The 25,667-nt window shown below is 45.7% G+C and overlaps 1 protein-coding gene across 2 annotated transcripts in view; it reads left to right on the top strand.

Annotated features, from left to right (window-relative positions):
• The first annotated feature begins 1,884 nt into the window (after positions 1-1,884).
• lrrc3b (leucine rich repeat containing 3B) overlaps positions 1,885-25,667 on the top strand; it is a 115,969-nt gene continuing 92,186 nt past the window's right edge. The window contains exon 1 of one of the 2 annotated variants that reach the window (XM_078539054.1): positions 1,885-2,590. The gene's annotated coding sequence lies outside the window, so the exon portion shown is untranslated. Of the gene's footprint in view, positions 2,591-2,630; positions 2,720-25,667 lie in introns of those variants that run through there. The other variant, XM_078539055.1, reaches the window with a different exon arrangement.

Genomic DNA, 25,667 nt, shown 5'->3' with positions numbered 1-25,667 from the left:
TACCACTCATCAGATTGTCCCCTCTGCTGGCTCCTCTTCCACTGATTCTGCCTACTGAGGAGGAGCCTCAGGGGACAGTGTTTCTGCTTGCCTGCAACACCTTTTTCCTTCACCTTGTCCCTCTCTGTGTCCTTCTTTGTCATGTTTCCCTCACTGGGGGACGTGGTGGGGAGAGGATTGCTGGTCTCCTGGCAGGAGCAATGCTTGCCATTCCTTCCTCGTGCCCTACCTTGGTCCTCGCTGCCTGTGCATATAGGCAGGGTTTTGGACAGGTCTTGTAGAGGTGACCTGCCACACCACACAGGTTACAGCTCTTACTCTGCTTGCAGTCCTTGTCTGGTGACTGTCCCGCTTCAAGTTCTTGTAGATGACCATGCTGTAGATGGCAGACATGTCACCAGGTTTGCTGCAGGTACAACAAACTCCGGGCTGCCGTGTGCAGACCAAGTAGCCCCAACTTCCCATGAGAGCAAAGCTGGAGGGAAGGTGGAGGATGGTTCCCTTGGCATTCACAAGGTCACATTGATCTGCCATTTGCTGGTCCAAATCCTGACTGGGTCCTTGACTTCAGTGCTGTTCACAGTCACCTTGATGTACCTGGCAAAAGAAGTTGGCAAATCTACAGTTGTAATATGGGGGTCGTAAAGATGGATGGTCACAACATGGTTCCATTTCAATGGCGGTGTCAGCAGCAGTGCCGCAGACAGGAGTGATAGCTGTGCCGGACATCCTCTCCTCTTGAACACTTTCTAGAGCTTCAGGCATTCCACGATGTTTTTAAAAGTCACATTGATGCATCTGCATCTAGGTACAGCAAACCCTGCAAGTAGAAGATGTTTGCAACTCCAAATCCACCTGGACATGTGATGGATATCAGATGGATTCAGTTTTAAAAGTGACCTCTCAAATTGGTTGACTCTTCACTGTCCTCTGAAATGGCCTAGCAAGCCATTCAATTCATGGGCAATTAGGGAAGGGCAACAAATGCTGGCCTTGCGAGCAAAGCCCACATCCCAAGAAAGAATAAATAAAAAACTCTGAGCCTCACCCCCTGGCACCTGGTACTCGCCTCCTGCTCCCTGGCTCTGCCCCCTTTACATCACAGGGCACCACTCACGCACACACTGATCCAGTTCCCCAACACAAAGAGCCCTGCACCCAGCCCCACCCCATCACATGGGCCCCATCTTCGGCCCTGACTTTGTCACAGGGCCCTGTCCCCTCCTGGGCATGCGGGCCCTACCACTGACCTCGACCCCACTCCCTGCCCCCAGCGACAGGGCCTTGCCACACAGAACACGACTCCTGACCTCACCCCTGATCCCACTCCCAGCCACCCACAGCCCGTCCTGTCAAACAGTGCCCTGCGCATGACCCCAAACTGACCCACAAGACCCCGCCCCATCCCCAACCCCACCCACAGGACCACACACCCCAATGCCACCCAAAGGACCCCACCCCAACCCCACCCACTGGGCCCTGCCCCCAACATCACCCACAGGGCCCCGCCCCCAATCCCACCCACTGGGCCCTGCCCCCAACATCACCCCCAGGGCTCCGCTCCAACCCCAGCCACAGGACCACACACCCCCAATGCCATGCAAAGGACCCGACCCCAACCCCACCCACAGGGCCTCACCCCCAACCCCACCCACAGGGCCCCGCCCACAAGGCCTCGCCCCCCCCCCCCCCAGATCTGTCAACAAGTGCTCTGCCCATGACCCCACCCCCCAACCCACAGGGCCTCACCTCCCAGCGCTGCCCTACGTGCCCACCTTCCAAAGACACGGTCATTTTCAATTGCTGTTTACCTCATGTATCATTTATAATCACCCCCCTCGCAACAGCCTAAGCAAAATTTCTAACTTATGTAACATAGTTTGCAGCCAGTAACCGGAGAGAGGGTTGGAACATGACCTGCTTCCCAATGCTGAGAGTGGGGAAATCCAGGCCGCCCCCACGATCCACTGGGAACGTGAGCAAATGTTTCAAGGCTTCCTTTCACTGAAATATATTCTCGTCCTGCAATCAGTCCAGGGGGGTGTGTTCTTAGCCGGCGATGGATAAATATCCAAGTAAAAGCCTATTTCAAGATAATAATTCATCCATAAATAGCTAAGTTCGACTATGGGGCTGTGCTTTGGGACATTAGTTTGCTGTGACATTAAGCTATGGCCGCAGTGGTATTTGTTTTGCTTGAAAGACGGCCACTGTGATCTGCTGCATGTTAAGGTGAAGCTTTTCCTCCTGTGAGAGATGGAGGAGCTGCTGGAAGCGCTTCAAAGCGATACCATGGAACACGCAGCGATTTCTCCAAGTTGAGGGATGAAACCCTCTCCTCCGGAGCACAGCCTCCCGCAGATGTCATCGCGAGGTGTGTCCATGGAGAGGAGAGCGGTGCTTTCTCATCCACTACTTGTTCGCAACAAGCTGAAACGTGACGATTAGGAATTTTTTTCGTTAAAGACGCAAACAGTGCTTTATTTCCGCGCAGGTGAAACGATGCGAGGAAACTGAGCTGAGCAGAAACCCTGGAAACGGAGGACAGCTTCTTCTTGGGGTCTCCCCCCACCCCTCCCCCGCCACATTGGTAAGCAATGAGCTGCCTGTTGCTCCTGAAAGTCATGCACCTTTCGCTAAGGGGTGAGACGTCCGTGATCGCTGTTCCTGATGCCTGATCTTTAATTTCCTGATGTTTAGCAATGGCTTTGGATGAGCTGTGAGTTATTATGCTTTGACACTTTATTGTAGGTACTGAGGGTGTGCTCTTTATAGTGAGGGGCTCAGCCCAAAGCTGCAATTTGAGGGAACGAGACCGGCTCCCAAGTCCGCAATCGTGGGATTAGATGAGATTCGCTGAGGTAAAAACGTTGCATTGCTCGAAAGGAAATTAACAGAAAAAATATTGCAGCTCAAAATTATAATTGTATTATGGGCATCATTGATTGCACTGATGCTTTTCAAATATTTAATGCAGGAACTATACATTACACGGTTCTGCAAAACAGTGGTTTTGAAATGACTTAACTCACGTGAAGAAGCTTTAACTGTTTAGTCGCCAATTTTTCATCATTGTCAATACTTGAATAATATTTAGTGAATTGGCACTGAAATTTAAACCGGATTGTGTGGCTGCTTTACCTCACGTAGTGAGCACAGCATCTCCTGCAAGCGGCTGCATTGGAATTAGTTTAATGGAGCAGCAATTTCAATACGATCGGTTCAAAGTTGCGTTGTCGAAATTTATTGAACGCATGGACGAAACTTTTTTCTTCCTGTCTCCCCCACCTTCAAGCGCGTTAGATCACTCGGAATGGGTTTTTGTTTCTGTCACTAAAGATCCCAATGGATTTCATGGTGAGGATTCTCGGGGCCAGTTTCTGGTACGAGGTGTTAGGGTTTAATTACCCTGCTCAATCATTTCTGATTTCAATTCACAGATTTGTACCTTGAATTTGTAACTATTACCCGCCCCCCTCCCCATGCCATCCCCCTAGTACGTGATCGAGGGAGAAGAGAGGTGGTGCAGGAGCTTTTACTCCAATTCTGATCAGTGTTAATATTTCACCGCCGTTTGTACCAAGATTCTGCTGGGAATTGGCAATAATAGCAAATCTCTAAATAGATTAAGTCAAATACTCCACTCTTGGCTCGTGACATTCAGATCCGCCAGTCCTGCTGGATGAGTATAGCAGATATTAGATTGAAGATATAATGAACACTGCATAATCTGCAACTCGGGTTGAGGGTAATGCAGTGAAATCGATTGCAGCGCGATCCAGACTATTTTGCTCTGTTACTGCTCTACTAGTAGTGAGGCATACATGTGACTTAAAATGGGGGAGAAGTAAGGAGACAAACACTTCAAACTATCCTATAATAATGCCGAGTTGATTTAATTTGTGCAGCCTCAATTAGTGATACACGCAATCATCATGACAGAGTGTACATGAGGTGTGAGCAGCACCGCACCAGGTAAAGAATGAATTCCAGAAAACATGAGTTTCATCTTGGAAAAGTTCAAAAGTGGAACTGTTCAGGATACAGCACTGGAAAGAAACCCATGCCTTTCCATATATTTTGAGAGCGAATGTCCCTAAGCAATTGACAGCAAAGAATCACAGAACTGTTACATCACAGAAGGAGGCCATTCGGCCCACCGAGCCTGCAAGGGCTCCGCAAATGAGCAATTCACCTAATGCCATTCTCCTGCCTTTTCCCCTACCCTTGCACATTGTTTCTTTTCAAATAATCATCTAATTTCCTCCATCCACTTCCGGGCCCACCGGTTCACACACACACCAAGCGTGAAATTCATCCCCTAATGTCAGTTGATTATTCTATGATGGGGAGCATCACAATGAAGGCCATTACCAAAAACAAGAAGTAATCACTGAATAGCTAGCTAGGGTGGAAACACCGCCTGATTTGTTTCCTTTTCCTAGCCAAAGGACACGATGAATTGTAGCTAACACAGTTCAGGTTTACATCAGCTAACTTGGCCTAAACTCAAATACAAACTGGAACCTTCCTGATCAGTGAAACGTAATGCTGCAATTACTCTCTCAGCTACTAAGAAACCATACTGTAACTCTTATTTAATTGCAATATCTGCAACTTTAAAAGTTTTGCCTACAAGGCACATTTCTGTAACTATCACATACTTCCACACATATTTCATGTAATAAATTCCCCATTACATTTTGCCCACTGCTAATTTTTGAAAACAACAGCTTGCATTATATTGCAACTTTGTTGGAATAAGACATCCCAAGGTGCTTTACAAACATTATGAAACAACATTTGACACTGAGTTATATTAGGAGATAGATCAGATGACCAAATGTGTCTTCAAAGAAATGGGTTTTAATGAGTGCCATAAAGAGAAGTAGAGAGGCTGAGATTTAAGGAGGGCGTGAGAGAACCTTTCATAAAGTAGAGTATCCTTTGATGCACCCACGGGAGATCCAAAGTCCTGCTCCAATGGATATTGCTGTAAATATAACATTGCAGGGCAAATTGAAATAAGGTGGCAGCAAATGGATGCCTGAATAATTCTCATCTTGCACCTTTCATCTCGGTGGCTGGTAACCTTTTCGACAGGTGAGGCACATGATATGCTTGACTACGATAATTTATATTATTGGATATGGTAGCGTAGTATTTAGATTACTGAATTCATAATCCAGAGACCAGAACTAATAATCGAGAGAATGTGAGTTTAAATTGCACCATGACAGTTCTTTATTTGAATTATGTTTCTTAAAAAAAAGGGAAATCTTCTTGTTGTCTCGCTATACCTTCCCTCGCCACTGTTCCATGCAGGCTCCGGCTCAAGAGTTGAAGACCTTCAGACATCAGGCTCTGGTAGTAGAGGGCAGTTTAGTAGATATTTCATCTTTTGGGATGCCTCTCCACAGTTATAGTTGAGAGAATTTGTTTGGCTGTATTCCCACTTCTGAATAAGGGCCAACACCAGCCCTGAGATGACTGAGGCACAGCCAAGTAGGCCATGTTTCACTGACTCCTGGAGGGAGGAATTCCTCTGGAAGTAAAAACTGGTATCAGTAAAAGTGACTGCCAGTGTGTGGTAAAAACCTAACTGGTTTACTAGTGTGCTTTAAGGAAGGAAGCCTGCAATCCTTATCCAGTCTGGCCATATATGACTTCACCAACATGTTTGGCACTTAACTGTCCTCTGAGGTAAAATAGCAAGAAATTCAGTTGTACAAAATCACTACAGTTGTTCAAGAAGTAAAAGCTCAAGAAGTTGTCTCAGGGCATTTAGGAATGGGGAATAAATGCCAGCTTTGCTAGAGATGCCGACATCCCCAGAATGTATTGGAATGGATTTGATCTCCAGGCCTTTTTGTCTTGTACTTAGTTTGAAAGAATAACATAGCATCCAACGTCAGTGTTAATGTTTTAAAACTTGGAGCTTCCATTCTTTGCACGGTAATGGAGTTTAATCACCATAATAACGAAGCTGGAAATGCATTAGGTTACACATAAAATAAAATAAAGACTTTAACTTTTAGAATAATGTTTGCACTTTGATTTTTATTTTATATATGTAGCAAAAATATAGACAACTAATCATTATTTAATAAGACAAATGATTTCCGAATCAACTTGTTGGGCTGATCTGGTTCATCCACGATGATTAGGCATGTAGAAAGAAAGATATTGCATTTATATAGCTCCTTTCATGACCTTAGGGCATCCCAAAGCCCTTTGCATCCATTGTTAAAAAGCAACAGAAGATAAGTTTTGATTAAAAGCAGAAGTTTTGATCATCTGGATGCTACGTGACATGTTGCACTCCTGAAAAGGTTGTAGCTAAGCACAAGCACCAAAAGATTACTTTGCTTCAACAACTCAACTGTACACCAAGGCACTCATTGCTAGCATTTCTGGGCTCTTGCTAATTATACTGTGCAAATGAGCTTCTGTTTAGGTGGCAGCCAGCCTGCATTAGGCTGCGTGCAAAACATTGAGGACACGGAGACAATTTTGAGGAGTCCTTTGCTACAGATTGAAGGAGAGAGATGTAAAGGGAAGTGCCAGTTTCATAACAGTGCCTAAAACATGGTAGATGTCACTTGGAGCACAAGTCAGTGACAATTTTAGGTGAAGCAATGTTTGGTTCATTGTTATGGCAGGATACATATGCTTGACTGGGTATGGATCCTTGGTTTATCCCCTGCCAATTCATTTCCAACAAAAATACTCTCCAGCCCCATTATTGGAGAGTGATTGTAGGGTTACAGACAAATTGGATCACCGGAGAAACAAAAACGGGTGATGGCAGGGAAAGAGAAAAAGAGAAAAATTCGGGGAACAAAGTAAAAGACGTTGGAGGGACCGAGATACACAGCCAAAGGGGAGAGAGAGAGATTGGGAGAAAGAGAAATGTGAGGGTCAGAAAGACACACATAGGAGAGAAAGAAATAAGCAAAACAGACAACAGAGATTTGGGGGACAAAGAAAGAGGCACACGCCCACGTTGTGGAGGGTGCAATGAGTGAGATGGAAAAACAAAGAGATTTGGAGAGCCAGTGAAACACATTTTGGAGGTATAGGGCGGAATTGTCCCAGAAATTGGCAAAGTCCTATATCAAGCAGGGAAAGTGGCATATGACCTGCTGATGGCAATGGCAGCTTTTTCCATCGTATTGTGCGGCACTTTGTTTAAAAAATGCAGAGACACAGGTTTCACATTGGATCGCTGATGGAGCAGCTTCTGATTTGCCCATCCTACCATCACCTCAGATCTTCAGTAATCCAGGTGTCATATTTAAAGGACGCCCCTGCACAGAGCTAGTACTCTCTAAGGGATCAAAAGCTGCTGGAAAGTCATGGCTGCCAAAGGGAGGAAGCATGCTGCCCCCAAATTTTCCAACACCTCCCTCAGGCACCTGGACACAATGGAGGTCTGCCACAATGTCCTTTACCCCTGGGCTGGGTGAAGACCAGCAAGCAAGGTTACCAATCCAGCATGGAAGGCGGTGGCAGTGGTGGTCAGCACCAATGTCCTGCAAAAGAGGACAGCCATCCAGTGCAGAAAGAGGATGAATGATCTCCTCCGTTCCATCGGGGTAAGTCACTCTTATCACTCTCAACTCACACACTCACAAACCCATCACACATCCACAGGGCCCTCACTCACTGCCAGTTCAAGGGACATCAACCTTCACTCTCACGCTCACCATCATCTGCCCTGCAGACCATGTCCTCATCCCATCCATGGCACCACTCAGCACCCACACATGCCAGGCATCCTTCTCATTTGGCCTGGCAGGCGTCCTGCTTACACTCTCTCCATCTGTATTCATGCAGGACAAGCTGGCACACACCAACAGGGAGAAGTTACTTACCTGCGGAGAAATGCCTGACATCAAGCCCCTCATGGACTTTCTAAACAGAGCCATCCAGCTGGCTGGTGACGATCTGGACCAGTCCTGTGCTGACGGTGAGGTCAGTGGCACTCAAGCAAGTGAGGATCCAGCAGTGCAACATCCATCAGACAACCATGCTGTGAGTGAGGTCCCCTGTTCCACAGTCCCCTGCTATGCAGTAGTTATCTCTCCTTGCGTTTGCAGGCACATCTGGGAAGCAGCCAAGAGAGCCCACGAGCCAGGTCCTCGACTTCAGCCCCGAGGACAGCATGGAAGAGGAATCCGCAGACATTGAAGACCCATCACAGTGCTCACCCACACTCTCCACCAGCACAGAGACATGCACATTGGTGGGACCCAGTTCTAGATTAGCCTCGGGGTCACAATGTGGTGAGCACATCACACTGTCTGATCCACAGTAGGCGGGGACTTCCCAGGTCTCCGGCACTCGGAGGACTGCTAGAGGCCAGAAATCTGCTGAGTCCAAGTCAGAGGACGAGCCTTTGGGCTCGGTCATACCTAGGTTGCTGGAAGGCAAGCTCGGGAACAACAGGAAGGGATGTCCGCTGCACTCCTCAGATTTCAAGGCATGATGGAGGAGTCCATCCACCTTCAGTCTAAGTTGATAGCACTGGTATGCCAACATACTGAGGTCAACACTGGTAGGCTGGCGGCTGCCATGGAGGCCTTGGTCCAGGACATTGGTCCTGCACAGCTGCAGGAGCTGTGCTCCATCGCTGAGGCACTTGCAGGCATCCATCAGTGTCAATGCGAGAGGGTGGGCCGGGCATCTCGAGCTCACCCCAGCTCAAGGAGTCAGCCAGGGGCCAGCCAATTTACACAGACTTGCTTTCAAATTACTTTCATAGTTAAAGGATGTTTTTCAAGGATTTTCTTGAGTTTATTATCAATGGGAAATATATATTTTTAAATAATGCAATTTGTACAAAACAGCCTTCTGTATAGCTTGTTGCAACTTTTCAATTTGGAGGGTGTTAACATATGTTTACATGGAGAAGATCGGAGACCATTACACAGAAAGAGCTGCCTAGAGAAGAAGGATAACAGCATGTAGCTGTGAAATATTGGACAGGATCTGCACAAAACAACAGGGTGAAAAAAAAGTGACAGGACTGATTTGGTTCCTTTAACATGACAAATTAGTATTAGTAAAGGCTAAGCTGAAATACCATAACATAGATAAACAGAATTTTAAAAAAATTCATTCAAGGGATGTGGGTTTCGCTGGCTGGGCCAGCATTTATTGCCCATCCCTAATTGCCCTTGAGAAGATGGTGAGTTGCCTTCTTGAACCGCTGCAGTCCATGTGGTGTAGGTACAACTACAGGGCTGTTAGGGAGTGAGTTCCAGGATTTTGACCCAGCAACAGTGAAGGAACGGCGATATATTTCCAAGTCAGGATGATGAGTGGCTTGGAGGGGAAAGTCCAGGTGGTGGTATTCCAATGTGTCTGCTACCCTTGTTCTTCTAGATGGTAGTGATCATGGGTTTGGAAGATGCTGTCTAAGAACCCTTAGTGAGATTCTGCAGTATACCTTGTAGATGGTACACACTGCTGCTACTGTATGTTGAATGTGAAGGGAGTGACTGTTTGTGGAAGGGGGCTGCTTTGTCCTAGATGGTGTCAAGCTTCTTGAGCGTTTTTGGAGCTGCACTCATCCATGCAAGTGGAGAGTACATCACACTCCTGACTTGTGCCTTGAAATGGTGGACAGGCTTTGGGGAGTCAGGTGGTGAGTTACTCACCACAGTATTCCTTGCCTCTTACCTGCTCCTGTAGATACAGTATTTATATGGCTAGTCCAGTTCAGTTTCTGGCCAATGGTAACCCCCAGAATATTGATAGTGGGGGATTCAGCGATAGTAATGTCATTTAATGTCAAGGGGCGATGGTTAGATTCTCCCTTGTTAGAGATGGTCATTGCCTGGCACTTGTGTGGCGCAAATGGTACTTGCCACTTGTCAGCCCAAGCCTGTATATTGTCCAGGTCTTGCTGCATTTGGACATGGACTGCTTCAGTATCTGAGGAGTCGCAAATGGTGCTGAACATTGTGCGATCATCAGCAAACATCCCCACTTCTGACCTTATGATGGAGGGAAGGTCATTGATGAAGCAGCTGAAGATGGTTGGGCCTAGGACACTACCCTGAGGAACTCCTGTGGTGATATCCTGGAACAGAGATATTTGACCTCCAACAACCACAACCATCTCACTTTGTGCTAGGTATGACACCAACCAGTGGAAAGTTTTCCCCCTGATTCCCATTGACTCCAGTTTTGCTAAGGCTCCTTGATGCCACACTTGATCAAATGCTGCCTTGATGTCAAGGGCAGCCACTCTCACCTCACCTCTGGAGTTCAGCTCTTTTGTCCATGTTTGAACCAAGGCTGTAATGAAGTCAGGGGCTGAGTGGCCCCAGTGGAATCCAAACCGAGCATCAGTGAGCAGGTTATTGCTAGGCAAGTGCAGCTTGATAGTGCTATTGATGACCCCTTCAATTACTTTACTGTTGATCGAGAGTAGACTGATGGGATGGTAATTGGCCGGGTTGGATTTGTCCTGCTTTTTGTGTACAGGACATACCAGGGCAATTTTCAACATTGCTGAGTACAGGAAATATAGGGGGCAGGCAGGAATGTGGAGAAATCAGATCAGCCATGATTTTATTGAGTGGCAGAGCAGGTTCGAGGGGGCAGAGTCACTTACTCTTGCCCCTAATTCATGTGTTTGTGTGTTCATATGTTCGTAAATAATGAACTTTGCAATGCCATTGAAAATGTGTTTTTCTTGCTAAAGTAGATAAGAATTCGAATCTATGTAGATGACAAAAATATGGTGATGAGATCATGAGAATAAAAAACAGGCATAACTGATTTTGGGTTAAAAGATAAAGGTGTGATGAAAGGCACCTGCAAATTGCCATGTATGAGAGCAAGATTGCTATGTCTGGAAAAATAGTCTGGCAAAATAATGCTAAATTTTGACAAAATATTTGTGGCTAAGAAGTTGGGTAAAGCTCATATAAAACTGGATGTGATCTTGTCCTGTGCAAATGTATAACAGGTCTGGTTATTTAATTTATAATGTGATCACATTTGAGGGGAAGCGGAAAGGTATAGCTATATCTAATTGTGATGATGCTTGAAAGACTGTGTGCATTTGAATTATTAGAATTTAGTGTCTGGAAAGAGCACTGGAATAGATTATGGATATAGATAATGATCCATGAAAGGACTCTTCTACATTCAGCTATTAGACTGATTATGGGTTTGAATATGGGATAATTATCAATTCAAAGAAAATTATAAATTGATGTATTTTGCCAGGACATGAGAAGAGTAATTGTGAAACATGTAGCATACCTTCAATCTTCTTTCCATTTTTTGAGATCTAAAGATCAAATTAGTACTTGTTTCCTATTTACCATCAGAAGCTACTCCTTCAGCTACTATGCCCTATCCTATGGGATTTTCTTCCAGAATATCTTTGCATTGTGACTTGATTCTAAGTATCTTTTCATCAATGAAAAGATTTGCCACCCCAACCCTGATTTTTTCCTCTTTCTTCCACTTTTCCCATTTTTCCAGTAATTATAAACCTCTGAGATATTCTCCTTTATGTGACAAATGCTATAGAAATATAAAGTGTTTTGTCACTGGGTTATGCTTTATAGCTCCAGAGAACAGTTGAACACGAATGAAAGTTTGCAGACCTGAAATGTTGGCAGGAATTTTCTAGCCCAACCCCACCCCTCCGTGGCAGGTTCCCGCACGGCGGGGCCGGCGAGCCACTGAAATTGCTGCGATCCCGCCGGTATGAGGGATGGAAAATTCCAGCCATTAACTCTGTTTCTCTGTCCCTAGGTGCTGCCAGACCTGCTGAGTATTTACAACATTTTCTGCTTTTATTTCAGGTTTCCAGCATTTACAGTGTTTTTTATACACAATCTGTTTTAATAAAGTTTGCCAAAGTATTCAAAAAGAATTGAAAGAACATATTTAAATAACTATCCTTTTGAAATACATAAAATCAGTGATTCTAAAGGACTATGATTAGCAGAGCTCAGGAAGCTGATTTGAACTGTTGGTTGGTGATCAAGTTATCTCAAACTAAATAGGAGACATGTTCTTAATTTCACTCATGATCAACAATGCCAAGGCACCCTTCTAGTAAATATTAAAAATGTTGGGCGGGGGTGATTTTACCTTAATCCACCTGGTGGGAAGTTGGTGGGACCAGATTGGCCACTCCTCTTACAATCTGCCCAATTTTACTTTCCACTGATGCCAATGGAGAATAAGGTTGAGCAGATTGTAAGATAAGCAGCCAGTCTGATCCCAAAAGTTCCCCAGGGGCGTAAAAGCTAAAATTATGCTCCTATGTGTAGCGCGTGTTTTGTCTGCCACACTTTGGCCTCACATTTTGGTGCCAAATGAAAAATTGTGATTTATGTATGATAATTGGGCCTGATTGGTTGAAGTTACACACTCAGAACTGAGCAAAATGTCGCACCTTAGGGAGGGAGGGCTGGTATGAGTGGAAAAGCTTCTATTGGGGAACCACTATAGATGTATGAAAATAGATCCAGTCTGAACAGTCAGCAAAATCTGTCATTTAAAAAAAAAGGAAAGCTGAACTCGTTGAATTGATGGAAGTATTTTTGAAAATTGCTGACATTTGCAATCCAATTTTATCCATGCAGCTGAGTGCTTATGACTAGAAATAAGGTTTGTGACATAATAAATGACATTAAAAATTACAAAATGCACACAACCAGGATTAATTTATTGATACAGTCATGTGTCTTTGAAGCTCCTTTAATAATGTGTCTCTCAAAGCATATATGGGAAGTTTCAGTTCATGCAGGTTTCCATTACACTTACCTGTGGAGACTCGAGTTAACAGGCAATGGCTCCTCCAAGCCTGTCCACCATCTACAAGGCACAAGTCAGGAGTGTGATGGAATACTCCCCACTTACCTGGATGAGTGCAGCTCCAACAACACTTGAGAAGCTTGACATTGTCCAGGACAAAGCAGCCCGCTTGATTGGCACCCATCCACAAACATTCACTTCCTCCATCATCGATACACAGTGGCAGCAGTGTGTACCGTCTACAAGATGGACTGCAGAAATTCACCAAGGCTCCTCAGACAGCACCTTCCAAACCCATGACCTCTACCATCTAGGACAAGGGCAGCAGATACATGGGAACACCACCACCTGGAAGTTCTCCTCCAAGCCATTCGCTACCCTGACTTGGAAATATATCGCCGTTCCTTCACTGTCGCTGGGTCAAAGTCCTGGAACTCCCTTCCTAACAGCACTGTGGGCAGCTTACCACCACCTTCTCAAGGGCAACTAGAAATGCGCAATAAATACTGGCCCAGCCAGCGAAGCCCACATAATGTGAATGAATTTTTAAAAAAAGAAACTATGCGTAAACTTGGAGACATTTTTAAGATGATGGGAAAAAAAACATTTGCAGGAAATTCGTAGAGATGTTACTTCAAATAACTTGTTAAAAAATGAATCCATGTATCAGCAATGGTTAAAGGAAAACATATTCTTCAAAAACACTGGGCGGAATCGTCCCAGATTTGCACTAAGTGCGGTAGCGGGTGGGTAAAACAACATTTTTCTTTATGCGGTATCAACCCAAACCCGCCATATTATTTATGCATTCCCGGGAAACACGCCATTTCCATGGCAGGTGGGTTCCGATTTGCCCACCCGCCAACACCTCGCCACTTCATCACGCCGGGCGCCATATTTAAAGTCTAGCCTCGTGCACAGATCTCAGTGCTTCCAGTCCACGACTGCTGCAGGGGAGATGTCCATGATAGGTAAAAAGACTTCAGCCCCCAGGTTTAGGAACGCCTTTTGGATGCCATGAGGCTTGCCGCGAGGTCCTCTACCACCGCTCTGGCCACAGGATGGGCAACAGTGTGACCAGCCAGGCTTGGGAGGCGGTGGCAGCGGTGGTCAGTGCCAATGCCCTGCAAAAGAAGACAGCCACCCAGTGCCGCTATAGGATGAATGGTTTCATGCATTCTGCCAGGGTAACTCTATCTTCTCATCGCTCTCAACTCACACACTCACAAACCCATCACACATCCACAGGGATATCACACGTCTAACTCTCACACACACACCCACATATCCATCAGGCTCATATCCTCTCGAGCTCGCGTCCTCATCCTGCCCATGGCTCCACTCACCACACAAATGTTCCACGCAGTGCCATGGGTCCTACTCACACTCTCTCCATCTGTTTTCATGCAGGAGAAGCTGATTCACATCAGCAGGGAGAGGTCCCAGACCGGGAGGGGGGGGGGAGGGGGGGGGGGGGTGGTGCAGGGGGGCAGGTGGAGTGGCCCATGTTAGGCCCCTCACTCACTTTGAGGAGTGTGTCATCGTGCTGACTGGTAAGGATGTGAACCCTGCCTGTGGCGATCATGAGGTCGATGGCGAACACCCACCTGAGGATCCTGCACCACATCATCCCACCTTCAACGCAACTGTGAGTGCTCTCTCTCCTGCTTTTGACTCTGCTGACATGTACTCCTTATCTCTACTTTGGTTCATAGGGAGCCCTGCCAAGGGACCAACACCCTCAGTCAGCCAGTCCCTCAGCTCCACCCACATCCTCATCTGCAGCCAAGAGGACTCCTCCTCCAGCGAAGAGGTGGAAATAAGCAGCCTGGAAGACCCATTACCATAAAGGGAGCAACCAGCTCACAACTGATTCTGGAGTGAAGATTGTATGTGTGCCAGGGCCTTTAGGGGCCTCGTGCAAGCACTCTCCCACGCACACGGACCCTTCACGTTTCACACCCATCTTAATGTCCTGAGCATTTTGAATGCTGCTGCTGGGGTTCACTTTAAGTTGTCCATCTGAGCCGACCTGTCTCCGCCCATCCACTGATCGCACTCCCATGCAGCACCTGGTCTCGCCCAACACGACTCTCGTTACAATTTTCATTTGGACAGCATGGCGCTAATTAGGTTTTACTTTCGCTCCCCCATCCTTTACCCTCCCCAGTCCCCCATTTCCTCTCCCCCATCACAGTTGACTCTCCCCAGCATCCACCTTCTACCTCCCCTCCGTTACCTACCAGCCACAACCCTTTTTCCTTTGGGGTTGTCCAGGTGAACGTGCACGTTCCTTTCCTTCCTAAAAATCCCACCCTCATCCACATTGCCCTCCCCAACCACCTCCTTCCCATCCCCAGGGTCCATGTGTGCCTCCAGGTCCCCACCAACAACCCTCGCCATCCCTTCTATCATTACCGTCGAATCCTCAACCTTCCACCCTTCCACCTCACTCTGCCATCGGTCATTCTCACCCTTCCTCCATACCACGCCCACCTTCAGTTCGTTCCCCAGGAGGCAGATATGGACCCATCTGACCACTCCCCTGCATGTTCACCTGCACGACCCCTTCCGCACCCCTTCACCCCTCCGCCCCCCTTCACCCCTCTGCACCCCTCCACCCCTCCACATCCCTCCCCCCGGAACCCTTACCCCCCGGAACCCCTTCCCCCACCAGAATCCCTTCCCCCCTCTGCACCCCCTCACCCTCATCCTTCCTCCCCCTTATACAATCTTCAGCATTTTTTACCCCTTTAACTTAATTTATTATTTTACACCCAGGTCAATGCATCTGCAATCACATTATCTTTACTGGCACTGAACAATCTTTACATTGAGTGGTTGAAACAATAGACTCTATCTAAACAGCCTCACATTTTGAGTTTTAAACTTTTCAATGAACGCCAGTGAATTGTGCTCAGTGTAGATTAGTGTTTCTTTGTTATCGTGTTGGACATAAACTTTGAAGTGTTGAAGAGACAACAACAATGCTAGACTTTCTTTTTCTACTGTAGAGTACTTTGTCAATTAACAATGGTACATTGAATATCACAGAGAAGCGGATGAAAGATTGTAGGTACCATGGCCGGGATTTTCCGACTCTGCCGTGACGGGACCCACTGCAGAGGATGCAGCAGCCCAGCCAAAAGTGCATTGACTTTCGGTGGGAACGGACTATCCCAGCGGCGAGCGGGGCTGGAAAATCCCACCCTATGCATTGGAGAAGACGAAATCCAGAAATTTTCAAACACATGGCAAGACGTCAGTTATGTGGAGAGGCTAGTGGAGCTGAGATTGTTCTCCTTAGAACAGAGACGGTCAAGGGGGGTTTTAATTGAGCTGTTAAAAATCATGAAAGATTTAGATAGAATAAATAGGGAGAAATAGTTTCCAGTGGTAGAAGGACCGGTATCCAAGGATGTATATTTAAAATGACTGGCAAAAGAAACAGAGGTGAGGGGTTTTTGTTTGCAGCGAGTTGTTGTCATCTGGAATGCACTTGCTCAAAATGTGGATGAAAACAGATTCATTAATAACTTTGAAAAGAGTATTGGCTATGTACTTGAAGAGGAAAAAATTGCAGGACTGTGGGGAAAAGGAAGGGGAGTAGGAATTATTGGATCCTTCTTTCAGAGAGCCGACCACAAGCACAGTGAACCGAATGGCTTCCTCCCGTGCTCTGTGATTATCTAATGCATTTTCAGTTAGATTTTCAGTGTTGCACTTTTTAATTTTTCATGTATCTATATAGCACTTGTAAACAAATAAAACTAACTTGTTGGTGACATATCTGAGTGGGTTAACCCTTCATATGTGCATGGGATCCAACTAACTCAAAACTTTTTTGGATATGATTAAATATGAATTAAAAAGGAACAATGAATGCCACTGGCCGGGATTCAAGGAATGGTCCCTGTCACTAGGGCACATCATGGGGTTTTGGGAGCATTTCACAATTGGGAATGGGGGCGCTTTAGTAAGGAGGCCTAACATTCCTTGTGGGTGAACGTAAAGATTTTCGTAAAAACAAAAAACTACTGCGGATGCTGGAAATCCAAAACAAAAACAGAATTATCTGGAAAAACTCAGCAGGTCTGGCAGCATCGGTGGAGAAGAAAAGAGTCGACGTTTCGAGTCCTCACGACCCTTCAACAGAACTGGTCGTGAGGACTCGAAACGTCGACTCTTTTCTTCTCCACCGATGCTGCCAGACCTGCTGAGTTTTTCCAGGTAATTCTGTTTTTGTTAAAGATTTTCGTGGCAGTTTTAAAAAAAAGAGTGGTGTTCTCCCAATGTCCACTTCAATATTCATTCCTCAGTAACATCTTTAAGAAAGACTAACTTGGGCATTTATCTCATTTTTTGTTTGTAAAATCTTCCTATGCTCAAGTTGACTGCAACCTTGTCTATACTTCAAAAGTAATTAATTAGCTTTAGAGCACTGTGGGAATCCCAAGGGTAGAAAACGTTCAGTTCTGTCTTTTATTACCACTGTGCTGGTTGAGATTAGAAACACAGAATATATAGGTACCAAACTTTTTTCTGGTCTGTGTTGTAAAGAACATATCTTTTTATTTCTGTTGGACTGTGGATCAAAATTACAATGGCTGCAGCTTGAAGGACATGTCTACTAGAACAGTGTGAGGGGTATATACAGTGTGTCCTGGAATAAAATATGCTATGAAAGGCAGGATGTTGCTGAGGAGGAGTCTGGTCTAATGGGGAACTGCTCGACCAACAATGTTTTAATTGGCTGCTGATCAGGTGACCAGGGTTTCTGTGAGAGCTGTGCAGCAGAATAGCTCCTATCCCAAAAGGGAAGAGACCTAAAACCTCCTGCTGCTATGTGTCAGATTCCACTAATTCTACAATGATATCTAGCTGGCTTTTTCTCCTCAAATCTCTATAACCTGCTCTCTCTCTGAAAACCCCTGTCAAGAGGCAAAGGGGAAAATCACTGTTAGAGACATTCACAGGCAAGTGCTCAACCAGTGAACTAAAGACTGAAAATGCTGGAAGACCATCTCGTGGTGTCATCAACAAAGAACTGAAAGGAATTTGGAAAACATCGATAAAACTTGACCCTTTTGTGTGTCTTATATATTTATATTCATTCATGGGATGTGGGCATCACTGGCTGAGCCAGCACTTATTGCCCATCCCTAAGTGCCCTTGTTCAGAGAGCATTTTAAGAGTCAACCACATTGCTGTGGGTCTGGAGTCATGTGTAGGCTAGAGGGACAGCAGATTTTCTTCCCTAAAGGACATTAGTGAACAAAATGGGTTTTTACAACAATGGTTTCATGGTCATCATCAGGCTTTTAATTCCAGATTTCAAGTTTCACCATCTGCCATGGTGGGATTCAAACCCAGGTTCCCAGAGCATTACCTTGGGTCTATGGAATACCAATCCAGTGACAATACCACTATGCCACCGCCTCCCCACACGTTTGTGTGTGTATAGGGATTTAAGAAGGGGTAGAGTTTAGGTTATAGAGTTAGAAATTAGCAGTTCATATTTCTTTCTTTAGCCACTGGTTAAAGACAATTTGTTCAATAAACAGTTATTTACTTATTAAGTTTACAAACCTGGTGCTCTGTTAACCTAAATTAAACAATTGAGTGGGTTGATCAAACTTTTTCACATTTGTCGTGGCTCAAGGGGCAGTGGGCTTGATATTGCAGCGTACTATCACCAGTGAGTTGTGACAGTATGGGGCAGTACCATACACATGGTATACTTACCCAGATACCCATAGGAGGGTCTGCCACTGCATAAAAAGACATAGATCAGGAAAAGTTGTGAACTGCACTATCAGTATAAGATTGAATGCTGACCCATTGCCTGTGGATAGCATTACCAAGGGGAACAAGTGCGGAGGGGTTATGGGGCAAGGTTAGATCCCTGGGGAGCCCACAGATAATGGTGCAGGGACAGAGGAGAAGCCGTTACTGGAGATGCTCTGGTTGCATTTGGATGGCTATGAATGGAACCTTGCAAGGGGAGCCCCTTAGGTGATGGAGGTGAGACGTTAGAGGCAAATGGTGTGGGCATTTTAAAGGAAGATGGGGGAGGAGGGGAGGGAAATGTACCACAGTCTCAGTCACATATATGTCTGTGACTCTTTGATTTGTTAGCGCTGGGGATACTGACCAGGATTTTAGGGATGGCGGAATTTCCCTTCATCTGAAGAATCAGCATCGAACGCAACCTCGCCGATACCTAAGAGTGTTAATTGACTAGAGATGGGACTTCTGCCCCTCAGCCGCCTCAGAGGTATGCCGGCCAATCAGATTGGCCAACAACTCACGAGTCCCAGCAGTGCCAGTAATTGCAGTGGACAGCACTGGGACTGCAAGCAGACCCCAGATTTGAAGTCCTGGGAATCCAGTGTGGAGGTGTCAGGAGAAGAGAGGAGGTGAGGCCAGAGGAGGTAGGAAGAGCAGGGTATGGGGGGTGTTGGAGAGACGGGGGGGCTGGGGGGCGGCATGGTGGAGGGAGCACCCAGACGGGTCAAACCTTGAGGAAGGTGCTCATTGTCGAAAATACAAAGGCTGTTGATGGAGACGCCCACCCACCTTCCCACCCAAGGCCTGAGCAGGGTCACTCTCCAGGCTTCCTCCCCCCCGCCCTGAATTCCTCTAGTTAGCCTGAAAATTGAAGCTTGGTGTGCAATGTCCCTTAAATGGTCATTAATTGGCCACTTAAGGGCCTCAATTGGGGCAAGGGCAGGCTCGTCGGCCTAGGACTCACCTGTCCCACTGCAAAGTTGCGGAGAGGTCAGTGTGAGTGGGAGCCTGTTGGGAAGACTCATCCAAGGAATTTTGGCCTGCATACCTGCCAACAGGGTAAGGTCATGTTCTATCCATTGAGTGTAGAGGGACTGGGATGAAGGAGGTGAATGCCACTTAAAAGCCCATGGCTAGTTTCATCCTCTGTTTTAACTACTTAAGTTACTATTAAATAGAATCTTGCTGATAATCATTAACTTATTGGCAGTCCTCAACATTTCAACTTGACCTGAAAGTATGTGGAACTTGCTTATCTTGAAATTGGACATGATATATTCTATTTGCAATGGTTATGTTGTTTGCAGCTCTGGTGACTCAAATTAGAAATCCAGAATTGTATTTCTTAGACGCGTTCAGTCATAATGCCACAAATGGTAGCTTTGTACCATTGGCTCCTGAGCCAAATGCATACACCAAACCTCTGAACCTGTGGTTCCTCTCATACTGGGCAGGATTACTATTGCAACATGACAAGAATCAGTAGAGGAAAACTAGCCTGTCTCATAACAGTCTAAGCTCAGCTCATGTTCCCTATTAGCGAGTGAACAATCCAACGCTTGGTGAATTCTGCTTCACAATAATAGGAAGAGCCAACATCAAAGGATCAAAAAGGGATGTCGCTGTGAACCCTTGGCCACCATCAGCCAGTTATCCATGTCATAACTTTTCTGAAACCTCCTGCTTCAAACCCAAAAGATCAGAAGGATTGTTCATTGGCAGTGCATACTAGCAAAGATACCGCAGTGGTATAAAATATATTCCTTTTCTATTTTCAGTTGCTGGTGGACCTCACACATCCAGTCTCAGCTATTCCATACACCCACATTCTCAGTTATTTTCAGCTACCTTTTCTTCAGTGTTCTCATACAGCTGGGATTTTTGCACCAAATTCACAGAATAGTAATATGGATTTGATGTGAGACACCTTTATAAAGTCTCAGGTTGAACTGTGTAATCTATAGTACGTCTGTGTTGGGATACAAATGTGCTGGCTCCAGTTTAACAGCATATGCAAAGCACCAAATACCTCTTTAGGAAATGGATAAAGGACGTCTCTGTTTGCCCTTACCGAAAATGGTGTTTGGAGATTTCCATTTGAAAATGCTTCCTGAACACCATTTTGGAGCTTCAGTATTCCATGCAAGTACCTGAAGAATGGGTGCTACACAGCCCCATTTATAGACTAATCTTTAGTCTCACAAAAATGTGTCCTCAGCCTCTTCATATTTTCAGGTCAGCTTGTCATCAGGAACTTGATGAGAATTATGGTGAAATGGAAAGCATGATGCATTGGCGGGATTGTGATAAATGTTCTTCTTTGCACTTTGTGTGCTTAGTCAGATAACAAATGAATAACTAGCAAACTTCCTGTTGTTTTGCTCACTCTGGTAGTCTCTAGTCTGCAGCACAATTGTGACATTTAGACAAGTCTCAATCTGAGCCAGGGAACAGCACACAGCGGTGAGTGGAAGTGGAGAGCAGAGGATAGGGCATTTCTGCAATTTTTTCTGTGTTTATTATGATAGAAACTGGGGGTGAAATTGATCTTGAGCCGTAGTAAAGAGCATTCAATAGGCAATCAGGCAGGATTTATTTCTTCAATTGATTTCAATGAAAAAGAAAATTTGCCGGAATGGAAAATGAGCTTTCAGTTTGCTTTCACCTGTTATCCTCCAAAACCAATCTCACCCTCACAATCCCCCACTTTGTCCATAGTACTGTGCCTTCTAGGGCAGAATTTTCAGGTCGGCAGGCAGGCACACCAGTCCCGCCCGAGCAAAACACAGAGCGTGATGACGTCAGGCGGGCATCCCGATGTCATCCTGCGCTCGCGGGATATTTCAGTCAGCGGGCGAGCGCAAAAGTTGGAAGCACGCCCGCTGACAATTAAGGAGGCAATTAAGTTGAGGCCATTAAAGTTGTAATTGTCCCGGATTTTTCATGGTCCGCCCAACCTTACAGTTGGCAGATGGGCGAATTGGCCAGGCGGCCTTTGCATTTTTCATGAAACCTCATCCAAGGTTGGGATGAGGTTTCCGTTATTAAACAAAAAATAAAAATCTATGGACGGCATTTTTATAATGTATATGTTCAGGTGACTGTTTGTGATGCTTGGACATTTTTGTTCTGATTTTAAAATCTTTATTTAATATTTTTGAAGTCTTCCGCTCCCTGAGGTAGCTCTCTGCTCGCAGGGAGCTTTCATTCTGCACTCGCCGGAGCTTATGTCAGCGCCCACCCTCCTTCCGCACCCTGCCCCCTCAGCAACACTGAGCATTTCAGTGCATGCTTCATGCTGGCTGGCTGTTAGTTGGCCAGCCAGTGTGAAGTCGTGGTTGGGGGCCGATCGTGGCTGGCGGGCCATCCCTGAACCCGCCGATCGCACCCGCCCGCCGACCTGAAAATTCTGCTCCTGGTTACTGACAAACAAGGTATTATGAGTGGTTCACTGGTTCTTTTTCTCCTTGCTAGTTATTCTATTGGTAGCGTTTTTAAAGTTGTTGGTGCCTGATTGGTGCTTTGCATCTCCTCAGTACTTTTAGTTCATCAGTGTGTTCCCTGTCCGTTCAGTTCAGAATTGGCTTAGTTCTGATCAAGGGTCATACGGACTCGAAACGTCAACTGTATCCCTCTGTCAGACCTGCTGAGTTTTTCCAGGTATTTTTGTTTTTGTTCTAGATTTCCAGCATCTGCAGTATTTTGCTTTTATCTTAGCCTGAAAATGTGAAGTGTATTTTCAAGTATGATGTAATGTTGGATGCATGCCAGAAGCAAAGCATTTGATATGTAGAGAAAAATATATCAAAAAGAATTCAACACACAAATTCTATGGATTCTGGAAATTTCTCTTCACTTTTCTGCGCAATAATCCCACTCCTGTTATAGAATCATAGAATGGCACAGCACAGGATACCATTTGACCCCCTAAATCTCACCCCTCACCCCCTCCCACCCTATGCCATCCTATGCCACCTCTATGTGTCCCCATGAATCCTCCATACCTGTGCCACCTTTTTGAAAGAGATATCCGGTTAGAAAACATAACTCATGCACAGTAAAAATCCTAAGTACTGATCTTTCATTATTTAGTCTATAAGTGAAATGATTACTGACAAAATAATTGGATAACGCACTTCCAATCATGACGTGTTTATTTCTATATATTGAATAAATCTTTTCTATTGACTTTAAAAAACTTTTATTCCAGTTCAAATGCAGGAAAGAAGCAAATAAATGTAAGAATGCAGCAATTTGAAATTGGTAGAAGTAGTTTAGCAGAACTAGAATATACTTTTTTCACTGTTCAATCAAACTATCATATAACAGCAATCAACAGCTAGCTCCTGTTACAGTGATACTCTTGACACAGTGCTGTTTTTGTACCAAAGGAGATACAATTATAGAAACATTCTACAGTGTCAGTCCAACAACTAAAAAAAAAGCTGTACTTAGAAGAAAAGCAGGAACCAATGTGACCAAAACATTCAACCTTTTTAGCTCAAAAATTGACTGTGTCCCTTTTTTTCATGCACTATCTGTAGTATAAGGGTCTGGCACATATAGGGTTAACATGGGACTGAATACAGTGCCACCCACACAAGAGAACACATGACCCACACCTAGGAGCCATTCTCATGTTGGACAGAGCTGTATGCACAAGCAAGCAGGGAGAAATCTCCTAGCTTGAACCCTTTGCTGTATATTTGTACATAGGTCTTGTAGTTAACAAATACATACAGTTAACCTCCTTAAGACTAAGAAGACTCCATAAAGACCTACCAAACGGTATCCAACACCCTACAACATAGCAGCAGCGAATGGAAAAAAACAAAATTCGCAAAAAAAATGCAGAAAAAACTAAAATCCTGCAAGGCTAAGAAAAATTCGAAGATATATTCTGATGTGAAGGAAAGCTCGAGAAGCAGACGCGCAGAGGAAAATCGCCAGGGAAATGTTCCAAAGAAAGGCTTGGAAGCTGAAGGCAGAAATTTAAAATTCCTCACTGCAGCAGAACACTCCATAGGATCTCTTGAAAGTCCAGCTTCAATTCTTATAGTACAGAGTCAGCAGATCTAGCGGGGGTGAGCTAAAACTTTTAAACTCCAGGACAATGCAAATCCTGAGAAACTTTTAAATAGCCAAGTGGTCAGAAATTGTTGTTTAAAAACTCCGTCAGAAAAACCAGATTCCCAAGTCGGTGCCTGAAAATGTGGCATCTGAGCCCGGTTAAAAAAATAATAATTTGGGAGCATTGCGACTAAAGAATCAGCTTTAAAGACCAGCAAAGGCCAGGATTCGCATTTTCATAACCCTAAAGCATAGCAGTGAAACGGAGAAGTCTGCAGCTAGTTGATCCAAGCTGCCATTGTTTAAAATTTTTTCACGGCTGAGCGCAAGCGCCATTACAAAACCAGCAAGCAAGGGTAAACCCTTTGTCTTCAAATGAACTGCAGCGCTATCTTTAATTCCAGCTTCTTAAAGCTGAGCTTACATTTTAAAATTTGTAATCATGAATCAGAACTCCACTCTTCCAGATCAATTAAGACTTATCCAAGGCCAGAACAATTACGTAATTGGGGACTTTGGAGAAAAAGATTCCTTAGATACCTGAGGAAGCTTGTATGCCTAATGTCATAATTCATATGTTTTAGAGGTATAGGGTAGGATTGTCCCAGATTTGCACCAAGTGTGGCAGTGAGTCGGGTAAAATGATGTTTTACCCGCTGGCCGCATTGGCGGCTTTTCATGCCGTATCGTCCCAAACTCGCATTCCCGGGAGACACGCCGTTTCCATGGCGGGTGCGCTCTCATTCGTCTGCCACACCATGATCTCGCCACTTCCTCACGCCGGGCACCATATTTAAAGTGCAGCTGCGGGCACACCTCTCAGTGCATCCAGCCCACAATGGCTGCATGGAAGACATGGACTCAAAAGGCAAAAAGAATGCAGCCCCCAGGTTCAATGACATGTCCCTCGAGTGCCTTTTGGATGCAGTGGAGGCGCGCTGTGATGCCTTGTATGCCTGCTCTGGCCACAGGATGGACAGCAACCTCACTAATCCGGCTTGAGGCGGTGGCAGCGATGGTCAGCGCCAATGCCCTACAGAAGAGGACAGCCACCCAGTGCCGCAAGAGGACATTCTCAGAGGCTATGTGAAGGTCTGTGGAGTGCCCTCATTGCATGTCATCATCGTCCTCCTGCAATAGAGCGATTATTAGAGCCTCCACTGCGTCTCGATGACAGGAGCATTCTCACAGAGGGTATTGGCACTGCCATAAGCCAGACTGGAGTCAAACATTCACAGATGCAATATGAGGACCTTATAGTGTCTCCTCACTGCACGCCGTCATCATTCTCCACAAATCAAGCAGCTATGAGGGCCTCCTGAGTGTGCCTGCCTTGTCTGGCCAGTGTGATGGCCTCATTGCTGTCATCGTCGTCTTCGAGGACCTCCTCACCCTCATCACTATCAACGACCTCCTCATCGGAGGAGACCTCCAGCTCCTGCTTCTCCTCCTCAGCCAGCTCCTCTCCCCGTTGCAGCGCCAGGTTGTAAAGGATGCAGCAGGTGATGATGATGCGTGACACCCTCTGCGGACTGTATTGCAGAGCTCCACCAGACCAGGCACCGGAACTGCATCTTCAGCATTCCGATGGTTTGCTCCACCAAGTTGTGAGTTGCAGCATGAGCCTCATTATACCTTCACTCTGCTGCAGTTCAACCACATCCTCTGCGGGTAGCCCCTGCCTCCAAGGAGCCATCCCTGCAGCCCCTGTGGACCCTGGAAAATGTCATGGATCTGTGACCAACTGAGAATTTCGGAGTCATTCACAATTACTGGAAACCGTGCGCACGCCTGCAGGATGTGTTTCTAGTGGTCACACAACAGCTGCACATTCAGCATATGGAATCCCTTGCGGTTTATATAGTTGACTGCTTGTTGTGATGGAGATCTGAGCACCATGTGAGTGCAGTCGACGGCACCCTGCACCTGTGGGAAATGCGAGATCTGGGCAAATCCAATCGCCCTTGCATCCTGGCTGTCCTGGTCCTGGGTGAGATAAACAAAGCTGCGTG

This window comes from Cetorhinus maximus, chromosome 3, assembly GCF_964194155.1.
Source record: "Cetorhinus maximus chromosome 3, sCetMax3.hap1.1, whole genome shotgun sequence".
Classification (NCBI taxonomy): domain Eukaryota; kingdom Metazoa; phylum Chordata; class Chondrichthyes; order Lamniformes; family Cetorhinidae; genus Cetorhinus; species Cetorhinus maximus.
The sequence above is the reverse complement of the archived record's forward strand: the minus strand, read 5'-3'. Positions and strand labels throughout refer to the sequence as shown.